Source organism: Silurus aristotelis, assembly GCF_946808225.1.
Source record: "Silurus aristotelis genome assembly, chromosome: 1".
NCBI classification, from domain to species: domain Eukaryota; kingdom Metazoa; phylum Chordata; class Actinopteri; order Siluriformes; family Siluridae; genus Silurus; species Silurus aristotelis.
The window spans coordinates 32,384,330-32,397,140 of NC_139574.1; the positions used below are offsets into that span (position 1 = coordinate 32,384,330).

General features: G+C 38.5%; 1 protein-coding gene across 1 annotated transcript in view; it reads right to left on the reverse strand.

The window, feature by feature from the left end:
- Positions 1-12,811, reverse strand: part of grik5 (glutamate receptor, ionotropic, kainate 5) — an 87,313-nt gene that overhangs the window by 72,595 nt on the left and 1,907 nt on the right. Inside the window, 1 exon segment of the mRNA XM_083536301.1 lies at positions 11,225-12,435. The gene's annotated coding sequence lies outside the window, so the exon portion shown is untranslated.

The following is a 12,811-nucleotide window of genomic DNA, read 5'->3' on the forward strand; positions in this document are numbered from 1 at the left end:
CAAGTGGATTCTGTGTTATGATTTGGATCACTATCCTGTTGTAGAAGTCAATCTCTTTTTAGCATCAGACTTTTGACTGACTGCATCACATTTTGCTTGTTAACTGTGAAATTTATCCTGTTCCACTGGATCTCACACAAACCCCCAAGGATCCATGCTCATGCTTAACAGATGCCAAGGTGCTCTTTTTTATTAAAAGCTACTTCTTTATTTTTCCAACCATATACTAAATGGTAAGGAAATTGTGGACACATGATTGTATCTCTCATGGGTGTTTGTTGAACATCTGATTTTAGTCCACATTTTCTATTTTAATTAGCTTAGATTTTAGGTGTGTGGAATCGAGATCATTTAGAAACAAGCGCACCAGTAAAGTTAAGTGAGGAGGCCTGGGGTTCAATTGGTTTTTCAGTTCATCCCACAGGTGTCCAGTGAGGTTGAGTACAGAGCTCTGTGTGAGATGTCCTTCCACTCAAACCATGTCTTTCTTTTACACTAGGACATTGGAATGCTTCAAGAGGATTGTGCATCTTCGTTCCAATGATGTGAGATTATAATGCTACAGTAGGCAAAATAAATTAAGACCCCAATTACAAAACAGTTGGGACGCTGGAAAGAAATGTGTTGAGACTTGTTGTTGCCATCAATTTGACCTTGTTTTTTGTTTTTGTTTTTTAAATGGTACATTTTCTCTGTTTAAACATTTGATGCTTTCTTTGTTCTATTGTGAATAAAATATGGGGTTATGAGATTTGTAAATGATGTATTCTGTTTTATTTACATTTTACACAGTGTGTAAAATGTTTTTGAATTGGGGTTGTAATTGTGTGCAACAGTAAAAGAAAATGTAAACGTGATGGTTACTCTTATTCTTTGGCCTATAATGTATACCTTTGGTAATTGTGGTAATGTTTATTTCATCAGTCACTAAAACTAATGGCAATTCTAAATTCACAAACTTTCATAAATGCTACCACTGAAATGGTGTCCAAACTGACCAAATGTGTACACACTTCACATATTCTTTTTTTTTCTCTAAATTCATCAAATATAAATAAATACTTTTTTTAATTGTTTGATGATGTCTTGTTTCCTGTGTTTTTTAACTTGGAAAAAAAATATTTGGTGAGGGGTGCTCAGAATTTGTTTATTCATTCATTCATTTTCTCCCGCTTATCCGTAATCCGGGTCACGGGGGCAGCAGTCTAAGCAGGCCCCCGCCTTCGACTGCTGCCCAATCCTCACAGCACCGTCCCTTACGGTCCCTCCTGCAGGTGGTGAGCCCACGGGAAGGCGGCCCCACGTCATGGACCTTGATATTTCCCTCGTAAGGGACCCCCGGAGCATAGAGGGTTAAGGGCCTTGCTCAAGGGCCCACGAGTGGCAGCTTGGCGATACCGGGGCTTGAACCCCAGACCTGCCGATCGGCAACCCAGCGCCTTAACCGCTGGAGCCACCACTCCCCCAGAATTTGTTTATACAGTCATAAATATTTTTATAAATATTCATAGTGGAAGCCTGCAAGCTTACAGTAGCCTAATCTTAAAATGTTTAGATTAAGAATGCAAAGCAACAGCATTGTTGATGCCTGCCAATGTTCTTAGACATTGATGCTTGTAAGAACAATTTGGAATTCATTCCATTTTTTGCATAGTGCTTTTAATAACAGACATTGTCACAAAGAAGCTTAACCAAAATCCAGGTCCCTAATGATCCCTAAAAAGCGTGATGAGGAAAGCTAGAGGCAACAGTGGCAAAAACAAATTTGCTGAGACAACATGAGGAAGAAACGATGAAAGGAACCGGATCTGCTCCATATCATTACAATATGCAATATGCAAAAGGCAAATAATATTAGATGTGTTAAAAGGATATGTAATGTTCAGTGTTGGAAACAGGAGTAGATTGTAGCTGGCATACACACTTATAGGAATTGTTTGTATTGAGATAAAAGTATGGAGGATATTGTTTGTCATGTCATTCTGATTCTAGGTTAATCCTTTACCTGGCAACGTGCACATAATCTGGATCTTTTTAAGAATCCGTTTAAAGAAACTATGTTATCTGATTAGGCTTAGAATTTTAGACACATTTTCGCTGGATCAATTAGGAACTTGGATAGAGAGATTTGGTATCTGAATGCTCTTTTTTCAAGCAACCTGTGTATGTTTCTGTGATTGTAAAATAATTTATCTTACTTACTTTATCACACTTTATCAATAAGATTAGATTAAATTGGATGGATGGATGGATGGATGGATGGATGGATGGGACATTTGCTATATATATACTATATATTAGTTAAAATTGCCCAGTAGCCATGAGATGACTACATAGCTATAGTAATATAAATATATATTTTTGTATATATAAAATATGTTTCTGGTCGCTAGCAAATTAATTCCCCTCAGGATCTTATCCTTATTATACGGTAATGTTCGAAGAGCCATGGTGGTGGATCATGGTGTTGCAAAAGACAAAGAGAGTGCAAACAGCATCAATATAATGTACAGGGTTGTTTGTAGAGTTCAGTGTCTGAGTTACAGTCTGCTACCACTTTTATAACAGGTATTTGTAATGTATTAATGTGCACACACATACACACACAGACCACACACACACTTTCACACTCTCCCTCACCAGCCACCACTGTTTCACAAAGCAAGATAAAAATGCATTGATCCTGCATAAATTACAAACGCTGTGTGAAACATTTATTACCCTTCATGTGTGACATGATTAGTAGCCATGCGACCAGGCTGGTACAGTCGGTGGAGCAAATAAACAGGCAATATGCCGGAAGCCTCCAAAAAGTGGGTCAGCACTGTAAAAGATCCACATTACTCAATTTGGCAAGTGAAGTCCAGCTTTCTTAATAATTATTCACGTATTTTTCAGAATATTGATGGTAATGGTTTATATTGTTTTTATATAAAAAAACAAGGTTCAATCATATTAAAGAAAAATTAAGAGGATGTAAGGAAGAGTCCGTTTTTGCACATGTACAGGAGACAGGAATCTTTTTGATTTTTTGATTTGTAATTCAAAATGCCTAATTAAAATACACTATATGGACAAAAGTATTGGGACACCTGACTTTTCCAGCCATATGTGCTATAGAGCTCTGACCTCAAACCTACTGAACACATTTGGTATCATTTGGAATGCTAACAGCACCCCTTGTGCCTGAATGAGCACAAATATCAACAAGCACAAGCAGAAGAGTGGAGGTTATTATAACAGCAAATAAGGACCAAATGAAGAATAGAAAGTTCAAAAAGCCCATACTAAACTTATGGTCAGGTGTCCACAAACTTTTGTCCATATAGTGTGTCTCCATAAGTTTTTAAGAAATACACATTCAAGTCGTTCACACCTATGGGTAATTAAGAGGTACCACTCTAAGCTTAACGCAGTTAGGTTTTAATAAATGAATGCATTTAATACAGAAATATTACATTCCTATTTCATTTAATGTATTTGCACTTTGCAATACTGTTTGGCTGCTAATTGTTGTTCAATCTCTCTGTACTCTAAAAGGAACAATATAGTTAAACCTAATCAGCATGTTTTAAGAGTTATTTCAGTTAACAAATATTGTCACCAAAATGAAAAAAATTTAATTAACTGAAAAAAGAAATAAAAATTTCATATTTCTAACACTTTATAAAGTGTTTCATTTACTAAAGCTTGATATGTTCTTCTAAAATGTACATGAGAGGTGATATAAAGCGCAATCCTTATATAAAGTGAAACATTTTAAATATGCTTGGTAAGTAACAACAACCTGTAATGAGCTGTTGAGCTGCTCATGATTACTAGTGCATGTTTAATTGTAACTCTAAACTGTAATAAATGTCCAAAACAAACTAAAAGTCATAATTTTTAAAAGTCATAAATTTATTTCAAACCATTTAGGCAACATTAAAATAAACCGAAATAAATTAATTAGCAAAACGGCAGAGTAAAATTAAATTAAAAGCTTGAAATAAATATTTTTATACCTATAATAGCCCTGGCCAGAGAACCAGGAGGAAACCAATATGAACATAAGATCAAGCAAAGAAACTTCACACAGACTGCTCAAATCCAAACCAGCGACCCTGGAGCTGTGAGGTAGCAACACTTCCTGCTGTGCTGCCTAATTAAAGCACAATGCTCTCACATTACAATGATGAGAAGAGAAGCTTTTTGCGAAGCAGTTCAAGAGTAGAAAATGATATATGACAAACAGGAAACAATTACAGAAGCTCTGTTTTGCAAGAGGTTTCCGTACTTTAAATGCAATGTGCAAGTCTGATTTAGCAGACAATGCAAATACAAAAATACAAAAATAATAAAATGTTCAATAAGACTAGTTGCATTTCTCCAAGAGAGTTTCTATAATGTATATGTCAAAAACCTTGTTCTGATCTTATAAATAATGTATACTGAACATATGTGGTTCTTCCCCAAACTGTTAGCACAACGTTGGAGGCATACGATTGTATAGGATGTATTTGGTTGTGGAGCATTACATTTTTTATTCACTTGAACTAGGAGACCCAAACCTGTTCCAAACTAACAGTGCCCCTGTGCATGAACATATGGTTAACATGGGTTGGAGTGGAAGATCTTGAGTGGCCTGCTATAGAGCTCTGACTTTAACACTGCTGAACACCTTTGCGATCAATTGAAAAGCTGACAGCACCCAGGCTTCCTGACTGTACATCAGTGCCTGACTTTATTAATGTCCTTGTAGCTGAATGAGAACAAATCTCCACAAGCGCACTCTAATATCAAACGGGACAATGAAAAAGTGGAGGATTAAAATCAGAATCATCTTTTTTGCCAATTATCATGGGTTGCATGAACAAGGACTTTGTCATGGGGTGCTGGTGCCATAAAAATGTGAAAACTATAAAAACTAGGAAAATTAAATTATAAATAAAGATAAAGACATTAAATATATAGTTTGTGCAGGGTATGCAAATTAAGGTAATGCAAATAATAATGTGAGGCAATGCATTTAAACATCCAAGAGGCACATACAAATCTGTCGAAATGTAAAATGTCCACAGACTTTTGTCCTTATAGTGTATAATGTAAATCATATTTGCAAACAGCAAATAAAAGAGATGTATAATATATACATTTTCAAAATATATATATAACATTTTCCTCACTATTACCAATGGTTAATTCCTCAGGCAGCAACTTGTACTTACATTAAAAGCAAACAAACCTTGTTTTTGTATCAGACTCCTGTGTGGTTCAATTCAAGGGGGACAGACTAATTCATAGGCTCTCAGTACTGCTCGGACAGAGCTTGTAAATGACTGTTGCCCTGGCCAAACTCAAAAAGCTCATGCTGAGCCTGTTATGTTGCCATTATTTACTTGTGTGTCACAGCCAAAGACTAAAATTACTGGCTTACTACGGAGTAAAAATGGGAATAACAGAGCACGCTGAGAGAAGCCTTTCCCTTTCCTTTTCTTTTTAATGCGCCCAGTTGCAAATGTGCCTCATTTCCCATCAGGATGTATGGAGATGTTTCTCTTCCTCTCAGCAAGGAGTGCACCTCAAGGCTTTGCATAAGACAGCTAATCGATGAGGGCGAGTGCCCCAAGACAGCCAGAAGACCCAGCTGAACCAATGCAGACCTCTCACACTGTACCTGACTGAGAACCCAGACTTTCTTAATCTGGCCTCTTAGCCGCTCGGCTCCCATGAGCACCTCAGCACTCCTCCTCCTCGGCGGGAACTCTACATTTTCTCCTCAGATCCCACCTAAGATCGACCGCACGGCCAGACTTTTCTGGCTTTAATTGACTTTTTCACAAAACTTGCAATTCTCCTGGGCCCCTGAAGTGTGATCCGTACTTCTTAGCAGTCGAGGTTCAGGCAGCAAACCTCTCATCTCTGTGAGAAGGCTAGGGTCTGATGCTATAGGAAAAGCAGACCTATGCAATTCATTGCTCTGCCAAGAAAGAGGCCCTGTACTCATTTCACCGTATGCAGCTCTAATGGAGATGGATCTCTCCCACACCGGCACTGAAATGGGAGCCTACAGGTAGCAGCTGCCTGAGAAAGAGCCGGTCACTTGGCTGTAATAGGAGATTGATCTTAATTGCAACGCCATGCAATTGGCCCCATTCCAAAAGCATAAATGTGTGAAAAGAAGCGAAATGAAAAGGGCAGTAACTAACACGCTCGCTCAAAACAAAGCTCCTGAAACGAGCCGTCAAGCAATGACAGGAACATCACAAAAAAATCACAAATATTTGTACGTGCTTTCCTTTAGCAAGCTAAAGGCAGCTGCTGACAGTCAGAAAAAAATTGTCTGAAATAATAGCTAGTGCATTTCCATGCGTGCCTATTGTATCAGAAACACTAGGCTCCTCTAAACTCGTCCCCCTCAGACTCGAAGAGGCATGCAGATTCGTGATTCTGGTAGACTAAATATCTAATTGATTATGAATAAGCGAGTGAAATGGACCATAATGCAAGCTTCCATCCTCACGGTTCACTCCGGCGCCTGCAGCCCTGTCTGAACCGGATCAAACCGCTCACAGTGATGGTCACTCATTATGTTCCCGACTCAACAAGGGCTACTGAAGCGCTAACAAAAACGAGACAATGGCCCTGCATGTGTGTGACTAGGCTGAAGCACATCACAACGACAAAACTCTTTGTTCGAACAGCTGATTTTAATGCAACATTATGAAGATCAGGTTTTTGACTTTTGACTGGTATTTGCGAGAACAGACTGGCTAAAACAACTCGAGTTCGGACTTTCATTGTCAGAAACAATTGCCGTGAACAGCAAACAGAAATCTTGAGTCAAAGGGTTAAAGAACTGCATTTGACACTTTGTGGACTGTGCAGGTGAAAATGGGAATATGGGAAGATATGGCTTTTGTATCTCTCTTGCTCTTACACTCTCTCTCTCTTACAGACACATGATCACACACAGAATCAGGGGATGTGATCATGAGTCACTGAGATCTGTTTTACTTCCATGACAGGAAATGACACAGTGACATTTAGAATAAAAATTACACAGCGCCGAAGTAACATTTCCACAATTTCAATCAGTATCCTATGACATATTAGCTTGTATCTTTTTTTTTCTTCATTAAGCATGAAGTATAGACAGCAAGGCTGTCAGCGCAGTATTAAAATTGAACTTGATATGTCTTCGGGATGAAGCCTTGCACATGCGGTATCTCAAATGGACTTGCAGCTAGACAATCACATTGTAACTGTTGTTCGGATTGCATTTTTTCTTTGACCCCAATTCACAATTGTATGATTATCAGCACAACACCATCAATGGGCCATTATTCAGGCACAATAAAAATAAAAAAGGAAAGAGAAAAATGGGGAGAAAAAGGCTTTTAGGCTTGGTGTTTGAGATGTAATGCAAATAGATGCCATGGATAGCCCTGCACATTTATTGCGAGATAAGGTTATCATCGTTCCCCATTAAACGAAGGAGAACGGCTTTACAAATACACATTAACTTGAGTTTATTGCCAGGCTTAAATGAGAATCTCACACTGCACAGTGCTCCATCCAATGGCATCCAATCTACAGCGATCATATTCCTATCCTTTACACTGCACGATGCAGTTATACCTCGTCCAGGCAGCTTTACAGACCTCAGATCCAGGCAGATAGATAGTGTTTGATACTGGCACAAGTGCTGCACTATAAAATCTTATCTTCAGCGCTCAAAAGCACTGGTGATTTTATTGCCCTGCACAAAAGTTTATATTGCATCAACTGCGCCATTAACGCACATAACTTAATCAGAGAAGCTTCATTATGGCATGATGATGGAAAGCCAGTAATTACCTGGAGGGAAGTTAAGCTCGCTTATTCTCATCCCCCTGTTAATCACAAAAACACTAGCCAATCACAAGCAAGCTTAAAATCAAGAGAAAAACTCTCATTTATGTCATCTAAAGCAGTTTCTCCTATGCAGTATAGGGACGTATCTTAAAATGAATACAATATTTGAAACAAATACACATATGAATGTGGGTACAATACATTTGGTAGGATCTTTTGACTGTGTGTCTGCATTAGAATTTCCTGCCATAAGGAAGAAAAAATAATTCTTGCATTCAGAGCTTAAAAGCAAAGCCAGTGGGCAGGTTTGCCAGTTTTCATCGAAATGTCCAACTCACAAACCTTACAAACTAGCTCAAGAAAATCAGGCTCCCTACAAGATGGAATGATTTTTTGACAAATTTTGTATGGGAAACAAGTGGTACACATTCATTTGTGAAGTACCTAAAGTGCTGCCTAATGTATATACCACATGCAGGCCGCATGCTCCAAACTTAATTGTATTAATGAATTTAGAAAATATTAAATTCATTATTCATCAAGTCAATTTTATGCGTTTCTCACTGTTCTTAAATAATTGTTCCTTGTAGTTATTAAAGTTAAATATTCCCAGAAAATTACACAGGCGTCGAAATGACTTTTGATTAGCAGCAGCACTGCATCTCAGCTTGGTAGTAGATTCTGACAGTGAATCGAGCAAACTTTTATGCTCTTTCTGGAATACAAAAAGTCCAAAATATCATTAAACAAACGTTTGTATGTACTTGGTATATGCTTTTCGAACATTCAGTCACAAGGGTGCTATTAAAGTCAGGTATTAATATAGGGTATGGAAGCTGGGTGTGCATTCAGCATTCCAATTCATACAAAATATCGTCAATAGGGTTGAGGTCAGAGCTCTATAACAGGCCATTAAGATCTTTCACTTCAACTCATGTACATCATACAGTATGTTCATGTAGCTGGCTTTGTGCACTTGTTATGCTGGAACAGATTTAGGTCTCCTAGTTCAAGTAAAAGGAAATGTAAATCAAAGACATTCTAAACAAAAGTGTAGCTCCAACTTTGTGGTAACCATTTTGGGGAAGAACCACATATGGCTGGAACAGTATACCAATATAGCGTACATTACAGTGAAATCCTTTTTTTTTTTTTCACATATCCCAGCCAAGTTGGGGTCAGAGCACAAGGTTAGGTAAGACAGCCCTGAAACACAAGAGGGACAAGGGTCTTGCTCAAGGGCTCAAGAGTGGCAGTGCTGAGACTTGAAGCAATAAAATCAGTAACCCAAAGCCATAACTCTTGAACCAACAGCGACGTTAATTAATTTTTTTTAACTGTATTCGTTTTTTTGTTTAGTTTTTTCAACCTGCGGTTATTGTTAAAAAAAATAATAATAATAATAATTTTCCATCTAGACCATGCATTCTTGAAGTTTAAATGTGACTATAAATACAGGGATACAACCTTAAAGCACTAAAACAATTTGAATGTTATTATGGAATATACAATAAAGGAGAAAGATCCTATCAGCCTATAAGTGGAATGGAAAAATGAAAGAAATAAAAATGGAAAGAAATAAAATGAAATAAAAAAAGGTCAAATTTGTGAATAATAGAACTATCAGTACCTATCAACTATCAGTTCTGTGAACATCTTTCAGTAAAGCTGTCATTAGAGACGAGCTGTCTTCATGATCTCTTCATTGTCGTCAAAGTCTCTGGTGCGGCTTAAGAGGAAAGCTGCTTCATTATCTTCACTGGCGAACTCATCTAAATGGTGTTGCCCAGTTTCATTTTATGTATATTTCGCAAATCTGATTGCAGAGATCTCTTATTATGTAGTTCATAACCGGAATGATCCGGATCATTATCTTGAAGGTGAAGACGTATTTCATTTCGTTCCTCCATCAAAGCCCTGCTCTAATACACATCTAAATGTCTAATTATAGCAAAGAAGAGCCATGTCGCTATTAGTAAGCATGACAGATCCTGTTCCGGTCGATTCTCATGAGGTGAACACGTGTGTGTGTGTGTGTGTGTGTGTGTTTGTGTGTGTGTGTGTGCATGTGTGTGTGTGTGCGCGTGTGTGTGTGTGTGTGTGTGTGTGTGTGTGTGTGTGTGTGTTTCATGGACTGTGTGTTCTGTAAATTCGGTGATATGTTTATGATCTCTGACACATCTGCTACTTCTAGTGTTTGCTCTCAGCCTACCAGTAAACAGCAATGGCCCGGTGCCATGGCAACAGAGCAGGCGAACATCACAGAGGTGTGTAAATGCAGCAATAACTCGCAAGTACACTCAGACCTCGCACAGGGCGCAGACGAGAGCCGTATGAGCGTCAGAAATTGTTACGTCAGCAACACACAAAGATACTTGTGCACACCTAGTGAGCACAATGTATCGGTCTGAACGCAAATCGCATTAGCACCTTTACTCTTCATTCCTAACTCTAAGGTATATTTAAACACCTGGAGATTCTTTCAGATTACTTAAATGTCAAATGCAAGACAGAGGGAAAAAAACAGTTTCTTATCTATAAGCACCTAGCGCAAATCTCGAAAATAAATCCCTGTGCAAACCAAAGGGCTTGGAGTTCATTTAAATCTGCAGTTAAACCTTAAGTAAGTTTAGTCTTTGAGACTAGAGTGAAGACCCACATAGGGGGTTTAATATCTCTCAAGACAGTCGCGTGTGTGAGATATAAGATGGGAATTTGAGATGAATTTCTCCGGCTAGAGTAGGAAGGCGATGCTCTTCACAGCTCGGTGGACCGGTTAAGGGCATGTCCACACTAATTGTCAGGTAATAGAAGGAGCTGAATTGTCCCAAATGGCTTAAATGTGCATGCTTAGAGTGTTAAGGAGAAGCACAATTTTTAAAAAATATCTTGAATTTCTTCAGTCTTTTAGGAGTCAATATAATGTAATGTCTATATATTGCTAGTGGAAAAATGCATAGTAAATACAATATGAAACTGAATTATATTTTAAGGTTCCAAAGATATTTACACACATATACATATTTTATATACAGTATATACATACATACATACATTATATATATATATATATCAGTCCACATGAGAGCACAAACATAGTCCGATTTCAGGAATCAGCTCCAACACACCAGAGCTAACTCTACCTGACACGTTATCATTTGCTCACGGGATCATGGACACACAGACAGGCCACAACAAAGCAAGTGCTGTTAGCTCGTTTAGCCAGAGACAACATGGCTAAAAACACATATACACACACACACACACACACACACACACACACACACACACACACACAAATAAGGGAGAATAGTGATTTACTCATTGCTACCACTAAAACATACACACACACAGACACATAGGTTGGGGGTAGAAGTGATTTACTTACAGAGTAAAGCATGCGTTGTCAGGAACAAGGTGCCATGGAGTTTGCTGTGTTAGGTGGCGAAATTGCTCCTCTTGTAAAATGTTGGGTTTTGGTTCAAAGAGAGAGAGAGAGAGAGAGAGTGGAAAATCACAATTGTCCAAACCCTTTGTTACTGCTACAAGTGGACCATTCCAAATAGATGACTTTTAAAGGAATGGGGATAAGCAGAATCTCAGAAGTCTACAATTGTTATGATCTGATATGGAGAGGAAGTCATTTATTGGTTTTTATCCAAGCTGCAGAGCTTAGTGAAATCCTGGCTGGTGCTACTAAAATCAAAAACGCACACAGAAATGGCAATTTCTTTTCCTCTTATTTTTACAGTCAGTCTTTACCTGTGGCCTAGTCTGTGATCAAGAATCAGACCAGATAAATGAGGCTACAATCAGATTGGAAACAAAATCTATCTGTCTTGCTCTCTGTCTCCGACTTTATTCCCCTGTCCTACAGATGTTATCTTTGCCTGCGCAAAAACCTACCTGCGATCATATCTACTTTTGAGCTCCTTTAAACAGAATAAAACGCACGTTTCACGACACAAGCCCACGTTCAGGCACACTCTCCGTGACATCAGCACCCTGGCTCTAACACGCACTAACTCACCACCTGGCTCAGAAGTATGCATTAATGATTAGCTGCCTCTTTCTGTTAGCCTCTTGCTCCAGACCTTACCCATAGCTGTATATGCACAAACACACACCTTGAAATACAGGTCATTACACTGAGGCAACACACACACCCTTTTAGGCCAATTTAAGAGAACTCCTAGGCTGACACACTTGACAAACAATGCCACTTTCTCAAACTATCTGCTGTTGACAGATGAGGGAGGATTTGTGGGGCTTTGGGGAAAGCTTTAGCTCCCAGTTTAGTGGTTAACATCAAATAGGTCCACGTATCCAGCAAGGCCCAATCCAAGGAATTCCCAGAGAGCCTGTTTCCTCACTCCTCCTGTTCTTGTGGTGGGGATGTCCAAGAACCTTGACCTCCAAGATTCCGACTGTTCCACAATATCACTCTCACCATGACTCACTGTGACTTTAAACTCATATTTCCATGAGCACTTGAGTCAATATCCCTTTAGATAGACCAAAATCTTGTTTGATAGGAGTCACAGATTTGAAGAAGGTCCACACACAGTTGCTCCAAAGATGGTTTTCAGGCCTAGAACCCTATGGAAAAGAAAAAAAATTAAATGCAAGAGAAATCTTTTTTTTACTATTATACTTCTGGGGTTAATTAGTATAGGAGTATTCCAGCAGTTATAGCTTCAGTATTAGGTTAATGTAATAAAGTGTATTAGAGCCAACTGTGGCATTTATTTTTATGTTTATTAAGCATTACATGCACCACTGGCAGAATGCCATCAAACCATCATCATCTTTATGCCCTTTACAAAGAGTTGCAGAAGCATGTCCCAAACATGTCTTTGTGTGTCAAACATTCCTATTGAATCGAATGATTGGGTTACTCTGGAGATCTTTTGTGAAGCCTGTCAGTGCTAAGACGTCAAACGTAATGGACTAAGTTCAAATGAAACAAGCGGAC